The sequence below is a fragment of the Panicum virgatum genome, chromosome 9N (genome assembly GCF_016808335.1).
Source record: "Panicum virgatum strain AP13 chromosome 9N, P.virgatum_v5, whole genome shotgun sequence".
In the NCBI taxonomy this organism is placed as follows: domain Eukaryota; kingdom Viridiplantae; phylum Streptophyta; class Magnoliopsida; order Poales; family Poaceae; genus Panicum; species Panicum virgatum.
In genome coordinates this window covers 57,322,529-57,331,437 of record NC_053153.1, presented here as the reverse complement: position 1 = coordinate 57,331,437, position 8,909 = coordinate 57,322,529, and the positions used below count along the sequence as shown (strand labels likewise).

At 48.7% G+C, this 8,909-nt stretch overlaps 1 long non-coding RNA gene across 6 annotated transcripts; it reads left to right on the top strand.

The window, feature by feature from the left end:
• The first annotated feature begins 2,079 nt into the window (after positions 1 to 2,079).
• LOC120692092 lies at positions 2,080 to 8,623 on the top strand. 6 transcript variants are annotated; one of them, XR_005682479.1, is made up of 7 exons: positions 3,649 to 3,797; positions 5,821 to 6,089; positions 6,136 to 6,239; positions 6,350 to 6,451; positions 6,576 to 6,777; positions 6,901 to 7,189; positions 8,191 to 8,623. It is a non-coding gene; the product is annotated as an uncharacterized LOC120692092 (long non-coding RNA). The 6 variants fall into 6 exon arrangements; XR_005682477.1 differs by lacking the exon at positions 3,649 to 3,797 and adding an exon at positions 2,080 to 2,434 and having other exon boundaries at positions 5,821 to 6,239; XR_005682480.1 differs by having other exon boundaries at positions 3,648 to 3,797; positions 5,821 to 6,239; positions 6,339 to 6,451.
• Positions 8,624 to 8,909: the final 286 nt, after the last annotated feature.

Genomic DNA, 8,909 nt, shown 5'->3' with positions numbered 1-8,909 from the left:
CACGCTCGGTGCCTCCTCCAACAGAAGTGGTACCACACAATGCATTTTGCGCACGGAAGAGAGAGGGGACGCAAAAATACATCCCCTCTCTCCTTGAATGCATTCGGCGACGGCGACGGCGCGAGCGTGCGGACGGGCGAGCGCGCGGACGGCGGCCCCTTTCTCCACCAGCGCCGGCCTCGCCCCGGGCCCTCCTCCTCCCTCCGCCGCCAGCCACGAGCCTCCTCCCTCCGCGGTGATGGTCGAGCGCGCGGACAGCGGCCCCCTTCTCCACCGGCGCCGGCCTTGCCCCGGGCCCTCCTCCTCCCTCCGCCGCCAGCCACCCCCTCGCCGCACCTCCGCGTGGCCTTCCTCCTCCGGCTGCGGCGGGACCGCGGTGGATGTGGCGGCGGCCGCCGAAGCTCCAGTTCCCCTCCTCGTGCTGGCCCGCGCGCTGGCGCCCGCCCCTCCCCGCGGCTCGGCTCCCCTCCCCGGACCGGCAGCGCGCAGGAGCTCCTCCTCCTCGCTCCTCTTGGGTGGAGATGGGCGGCGGGCCTCCCTCTCCTCCTGCGACGGCGGCGGGCCTTGCTGAGCCAAAGGCGACGGCGCCTCCGACCACGCCCTCCGCGGTGAACGGCACGGGGCCACACCAGGTGGTGGACGCCGGCGTCCTCCAGCGGCGCGCGCACGCGCTCAAGGAGGAGGGCAACCGCCTGTTTCAGTCGCGCTCAAGGAGTACGAGCTCGCGCTCCGCATCGCCCCGCTCGGCCACCCTGACCGCACCATCTTCCATAGCAACCGTGCCGCCTGTCTCCTCCAGCTCCGCCCCGTCAACCACGAGGCCGTCGCCCAGGAGTGCTCCCTCGCGCTCCAGGCCGAGCCGCGCTTCCCGCGAGTGCTCCTCCGCCGCGCCCGCGCGCACGAGACGCTCGGCCGACACGAGCTCGCCCTCGCTGACGCGCTCGCGCTCCTCGCACTCGACCCCGACCACAGCGACGGCGAGGAGGAGGTGCGTGGTGTGGATCTGCCAGCCGGCCCGCCCGCGGAGAGGAGGCGAGGCGCGGCGGCGGGAACAGTGAGGGGAGCCGGGGAGGGGCCGCCACTCGCCGCTGGCAGAGGGAGCATGGGAGGCGCCGCCGCTCGCCGCTGGCCGTGCCCGGAGGAGGCGGCGCGAGCGCAAGGCGCAGAGCGGCAGAGGAGATGGGGGAGCGGAAGAGAGAAATGTGATTGCGTGTTGACTGATGGAGCCGGTGGAACGGGAACGAAACGCAAATCACTGTTGACACGAGGCAAATGGCAATTTGCCTTCGAAAAATGCATGTCGTTGGTGGAGTCAGTCTTAGTGTATCCATTGCTCTTTTTTAGTTTAAAATTTACTATTTTTTTAACATAAGCTCTCAGATTAAAAAATTAGGACAGACTTTTGAATTAAAGTGGGACGGTAGATACCTTTAGAAATACCTATTTGCACCTCTACGGAAAGGCGTGCTTCCCCTATATATCACCGCCGGGCGCATGGTCTTGTAGATGTGGATCATAGGATTTCGTAGTCTCTAACATTAAGACCAGTAGCTACTATGGTCTGGCTAAAAACCAGCTTGAGTTTGTCACCAATTCATATAACTAGACTTTATTTGTATGTTGTATTAGGTTTGTGTTAAATTAAATTTGACAAATTTTTGTTAAATTTATAGAAAAATAATAATATTTACAATACTAAATTTTTTATTGAATCCACCATAAAATTTATATGTTGATGGTGTATATGTTGAATTGTATAATTGGTGCTGTATTTTTTATAGACTTGATCAAAGAAAATCAAATTTGACTTAGAACAAACCTACCAACATGTAAACAAAAATGGAAGGAGTATGCACTTTGAAAATATATATTAGGGTGGATCTGATGATATTTATTTAGTATCATAAATATTGATACTCTTCTCTAACATTTGATCAACTCAGTAAATTTGACTTAGGATAGAATTAGAATTGTATTTATTTTATAAGAAAATGATGATGTGAGGACCTCGCTCACTGTGCCTGTCAGCCGTCATCCTTCCGTGCGTGCCGCCGCTGGGCATGCATGTGTCCGATTCCCCGTGACTGAATACGCCGGTCAGCCACAGTCCAACTCCAACGTATCAAGTTACGAGGTTGTGCTTTCTGAACAGGCATGGTGGGCTGGTGTCTATCTTCGTTTATATCCCATTATCTGTTGACTACGCTATTTGTTTCGTTAACTCGTGTCATCCCCATGCTCAAAAAAGATTTCATCAAGAGTACGAATGCTGACATTATTACCGAAGAATGAGAGCAACTTTGAACGATCAAAATATTGTACAGTTATTTGTGGCTTGCACAGATTCCGGATGCTTCATCACTGATTCTGTCAGGTATGCTGGGTATCGGCCCCTTCACTTTAACACATGAAGATGAAGAGGAAGCAGCAGCAGGTGACTCTTGAGCCTTCACCTAATCTATTTTTACTGGAAGATCTAATTGAACTACGCTAGTGTAGCCTGCATAAATATTGATCTAACCCCAAACTCATTATAATATGTTGAGACCAATTATTTAAGCAATTGGGCATGCCTAATCATAATGTTCTTAGAACCAATAAAAATCATATTGCCCGCCCTCTCCCAAAACATAAGCTTGCATGATAAATTCGAAATCATTGACGTACCAGCAAGCAAGCTTGTACAGGAGCACTTATGCTTAATCATACTAAAAGGTAAACAGGTAATCTCCAGAAATAATCAGGAGATATATTTCGTAGTGAAATGGTTCGCTCCTATTTTTTGAGTTGTGTAAATTTACTTCTACTTTTTGAAAATGAAGGAAGTGTTTGTCCCTGTTCCGTGAAAGCGGTGTTAAAATTATTTTGAAAAGATTTGGCATTCCTTAGCCTAACGAATTACTCCGCAAGCGCACAGAGACCGATTGTAGCTTTCACCAAAGAGTATACCTGGGATATCGAATCCAAGGAACGGTAAAGTTTCGACCAAACTTAGAGATCGTTAACCGGACACAACCAGCGAGAAGAAGATAAAGGGAAGAGGGTCTAAATCCAGATAACCTACTACTCTGACTAGTTAACGAGCTAACTACTAACTTGATCTTCCCAGGCCGGTCTAGGAATCACCCCAATTTGGCTCAATTTTACACATGTTGATCCTAGATTCAAACAATCACCAAAATTTGTGGAATTTGTTAATGTTAGTGAAAATTATAGAAATATAGTTCCAAAAGCATGAAATCTGAAGGAATGTTGACGGTAAAAATCATCAAAATCGACCACCAACAAAAAAAATCAATTCATCATTGCAGATTTACTCTTACTTGTTTTGAATAGAAGAACATTTTGATAGAGGCAACGGATGCGGGCGCCCGCCGCCCAGGCGGCGGTGGCGGCACAAGGATGGCCTTCCGCCTGTTCGCCCGCGCATAGCCCAGCGGCCATGCGCGCCCACGCCAGACCACCGGGCAGCCACACTCGCTCCTGCAGCCGCCACCGGCTACTGTTGCCACCGTCTACTACCCCGCGCTAGCACCCAGCGGCCGCCCGCGCCGATGTTGCCGCGCGCCCGAGCTGGGCCTGCCTGCGGCCGCCACCGGCTACTGTTGCCGCCGTCTACTACCCCGCGCTAGCTCCCCGCGGCCGCCCGCGCCGATGTTGCCGCGCGCCCGAGCTGGGCCTGCCTGCGCGCTCCCAAGCGCATTGCAGCCGCCGCCTCCTCTTCTCCTGATGCGCCGCCGCCCTGTTGGAGCCGTTGCCCCTGAGTGTGGTTTTTCCGGAGGTGCCGGCCCGGGCAGGTAAGCTTGTAACCGTAGATGTGCATCAATTTTCGTACAGCTTGATGAACTGGTACGAAGCTAGTCCCACCACTTTCCTCAGTCAGGCCCGTTTCTTGGCTGAACGAGTAAGAGCAAGTATTATGGCAAGCTAAAATCAGTCTAAATGCTGAGGTGAAGAAGAGAGAAGAGAGAGAAAGGAAGTGGGCCATTAGTTTACAGCCCGCTTCGACACAAGAATCAATCAAGACATTTTGTGTGATAGACAAGTGGGTCCTGTATTTATAGTGGAGAGCAAAACTATTATACAAGTGGGCTAGACAAGTGGGTCCTGTATTTATAGTGGAGAGCAAAACTATTATACAAGTGGGCTGAGAGATAATGAGGAACGAGAGTACTCTATCCTGCTTGTGATGAGTGAATTGTCAACCATGCGGTGTGATCGTGCGCTTAGTCTTTGGATTGCAGGTACACTGGCGTCGAGTGTCGACGGAGAGCTGCCGTGGAGGTGCTGTGGCCGATGGACCGTGCGGTGGACGGCGGTGAAGGGCAGCCGGGACCGGAGCTCGGACCGGGCGGCAGCTGTGGCGTCCACTCCTGGATCGAGGGAGCAAGCGGCGACGGAAGGCGGGTTTTTTGGTTTGCGCCACAAAACCAAGGAGGCGGACGGCGGTTGAAGACGCCGAGTCGTGGAGGCACGGGCGTCGGTCTCGGGACTGACGGAGGCGACGGGCGTCGACGGCGTCTAGGGCCTCGCTGCGGGCGAGGAGGTGACGGGCGTCGGGCGGCGTCTAGGGCCGTCAGAAGGCCGAGGCGGGAACGGCGTCTAGGGCCACGGCGCGGAGGCTGGAATCTTCCCGCGCGTGAGGTTTTGGCGGTTTTCTCAAAACCGGCCACCTACCCGGGTTTCGCGGACCCTCCAAAACTGCGGACTGGATCTTCATCAAGACGGCGGCATCGCGGAGAAGACTTCGTTTCGAAGAAAGAACCTCGGCCGTCGGATGAGATCGTTGTACAGGGGGTGCTGCAGGCCAACCGGTCTGACCGGTCCCTGGCACCGGTCTGACCGGTCCAGCGTACCGGTCTGACCGGTTCCGCGGGTATAAATACCCCTTCACTTGTGTTAGGTTAAGCGCGGCTTTTAGAACTTTTCCGTGAATTCTCTGTTTCCCCAGGCCGCCGCCCCTGCGTCTCCTACCCTCTGTTCCTCTCGTTTGAGTTGATTTTGTCCATGGATTGTTGAAACCTTGTAAGGGATTTGATTGGGAAAGGAGGCCCTATCCTCCTCGTGCCCTCTGGGCTTTTGATTTGATTCAATCCCCTGCTTTTGTGCCTTGTGCAATGGATTTTCGATTTCGTTTTTGGCACACTTGATTGAGAGGAGGCTACGAGTTCTTTGCTGTGATTCTCATGCTCCCAACTCTGATCTAAACCCTCTGGAATCACTGGCGTGTCCGATTTTGAGTTCTTGAGTGTTTTAGAAAACCCCAATTCCTTTTGATCTCTCCCATAATTCTCACGTTTCGTTGATATTTAGGACGAGATCTTTTGGGAATTTGTTCACGGGGTAGGGGCGAAGCAATCCCCCAAGTTTCATCGATTTTCGTGGTCGTTTGCTTGAGATTCACCGTTTGAATCCAATTTCTCGGGGGTTTTCTGGGAGCTACCGGTCAGACCGGTAGGCAAGACCGGTCAGACCGGTCTGCTTGCTCTTGAGCATCCGCGACCGGTCAGACCGGTCCAGTGCACCGGTCAGACCGGTCCTGGCAGATCAGTGCTGCTGATTTTTCAATTCGCTTTCCGATTTGCTTCGTGGTTTCGCTCGCTCGTTCGAGGCCTTTTGTGTTGGGTTAGCTTTTCAATAGCTACTCCAAACTTTGGTCAGAATGCTTGAGGGTTTGGACAATTTTGGGATATATGCCGACGATTCGAATTTCGAAGAAATTTTGATCGGCTCCCATTCACCCCCCTCTGATCGCCGGCTTCGGTCCCACTTACAAATATTCTTGCAACCATGGGCAGGCTAAATCATTGCTCTAAGCAGAACCACAACTCAGCGACTCTGCGAGGCAGAACTCAGGCACAAGTTGGTGACCCAACAACTCCACTTTGGATTCGCTGCAAAGCTTGCCACTTTGGCAGAACCATTTTCTTCTTCCCCGGTCCGGCCATGGTGTCGATTTCTTCTTCCTAGATCCACAAAATACGGGACCTCCATCCCTTCTGTCAATGGCATCAAGAAATCCAGATGCCGGCGCAGAAGACTCACGCAAGGAGGCTCTTCCAACCATGACGATAATAGGAAGATGCTAGGTGAGTTCTCGGTTCATAATCACCATTAGAATTCCACTGTTTTTAGTTTGGTTTTCGTCCTGTGAAGTTGTTGGTAAGGGAGACCAATGTCTCCTGGCGGAGAGGAAGAAAGCAATGACAATGAGCCAGACCACCGCATTCCAATCGATGGTACAGGTTCTACCCTTCATCTTGTTTTTTCCTCGTCTCTTTGGATCTGGCCTAGTTTTTATGTTTGGATATCCTGACCAAAGAAGCTCAACCTGCTAGTTAACTTGCAGGAATAGCAGTGGGTTTTGTTTCTATTGAACATGCCGCCGTTCTTAACTGCTACTCATTCATGCTCCAATCACCCTTCAACCAGCAGTTGGGGAATCAAGTTGGTATGTGTTATATTCATAAACCCATATGCAAAAGATGGATTGGAACCGCCCAAGTTGCATCCACCGTGTTTGTCTGACGTTTGTTTTTCTGTCCGCTTTTGTGTCTTGTTGATGAGGAAAACAGGTGGAGGAATGACCTTCCAGGATATGGTAAGGAGATCTAGTAATAGAGTGCTGAATTATGTAGCTGATGACTTGAATGGAAAAACTAGGATTGGCCGTGTAGAACAGGTTCCAAACTGCAATGATTCTTGAGTTCTCGTGGATCTAGAAAGGTGCCCTGTGGATCATGATTCATCTGTGGAAGTTGCATCTTCCTCCTTTTGGTAATCACTTACATATTGATAGACACAAGCATTTTCAGTACTTCATTGCTTTGACAATTACTTTTGATACTGACTAGCTGTTTCATTTGTTTACCTTGCATTGATTACTTCGACTTTGAAAAGCACCGGAGATGGTAAAATAAACTCCAAATCACAGGAGAGGGGTCCGGCAACCATGATGAAACAGTGACCTGTGTTTTAGGAATTTAACAGGAAGGCATTGATTCTTCTAATAACCGCGAAATGTTCAGTACAAAGATTGAAGCGCAGCCATGGCCGCTTGCTCCAACGGTTCCCTGGGAACCGCCCCCCACCCTACGTAGGGGGAGCTTTGGGGGGGAAATTTCCTCCAACGGTTCCCCCAAAGCTCCCCCTATATACGGGGGGAGTTGAAACTCCCCTCATATATAGGGTGAGTTTCAACTCCCCCTATATTCTAATCACACCGTTTCTTTACGATATTAATCCCGTTTGAGCCCCGTAACATGATGATAATGTGTATTATGACAGTACGAATACTGTATGATTTTTTTTAAATTCAAAAACGATAAATAAATAGTTAGTTAATGAGTAATAGTATATAGAGGGAATAGATATGGGGGATGGTTGGAGAGAAGGAGTTATAGGGGGAGGAATCTTTTGGAGGGAGGTAGTAAAATATAGTGAATAGTACGTTTGGGGGGAGTTGGAGAGGGGGAATGGTTGGAGATAGCCTAAGGGGTATGCACAAACTCACTACTTTTTTTTTGTTTGTCCGTACTTATTGGAATGGAGTACAACTTTGTTAGACCTAAAATGCCATGTTGATAATGAATATAGAAGTGAAAGGAAATAATTTCAGAACTGCTGGGGTATTTGGTTTTTCGTTGTAGAATATAAGCTAGTACCTGTACTGTTCATGATAAAATCTCCACCATGACCTAGCAATATATCCACATGAATAATATATGCACCTGACCATTATATATATAGCCCAGGTTTGTAAAAAAAGCTTGATCATAGTTTGTCATATCTATATACGGTTCCCTTAGTTTTTCAGTAAGAAGTTGCATAAAGATGGTAGTAGTTTTTCCAACTATGATGGCCCGAGCATGTACTGAATCTTATTTTGTTTTGGACCGACTTAGTGGAATTCACAACATCTTTGTTAAGAAGAATTTGTGCTGTCATGCTTATGAATAGAGCAGTAAAGGAAAATAGGTACAGAACAGCATAGGTTCTAGTTGTTTGGCACTAGAATATAATATGAGGAAATTACTGTTCATGATAAGTTGATGATACATAATCAACCTGACACAATAAGATAGCACAAATTGCACATGAATAAAAGATGCAACTGACCATTATATATAGCCCATTATCTATAGCTGGTAACAAGTGTTGTGTCTATATCTAGTTCCCTGTTCTTTTCAGGAGAAGGCTGCCTAAAGATGCGCCTGAAGGGTTGAATCGCTAAAAGACGAGGAATGAGATAATAAGGGAGAAAATGAAGCAGTCAGGGAGGAAGGTCAGCAAGAAGAAGAAAAACAAAAAGTGCTGTGGCACCTGCAGACTTGATGATCATAAGACGTCAGAATGTCTAACCAAGATTGTTTGGTATTACTGTGTCAAGGGAATTCTGATTTCTGGACCTGATCGTGGATGTTATTTTTGGTTCTTGTGCATGCTAGATTTGTAGTGCCTAAGATCCATTTTGTATGTAGCCTAGTTGGATTGATGGTTCATGTAACCGCGTGTGGATGACAAGTTTATTATATATTTGTTCACTCTACTGAATGTATTTGTTGCGACAATTTAATGTCCTTTCAGCACAATTGATTGAGATATAATTGAACGTGTTGTCAAAGTTAGAAGTTTTTCTCCTACAACTGACTGCTATACAAAGTTTCTGTGGTTATTTAAGGTTGCTAAGTTGGTGCCATGAGCTGCTGATATATGTGTATACAAGTTGGTACTACCAGCTTAACTGAGTTATAGTCACGAAACTGATGGTTACTTTTACTACCATGAAGGATAGTTATTAACATTGGTAACTTATGGTTTTAACTAAGGTGGTTCGAAATGGTAGCCCAGCTCTTAATAAAGCAAAGGTAGTAACGGTTCTCTAATTCAACCAGACTTGATGATACTAA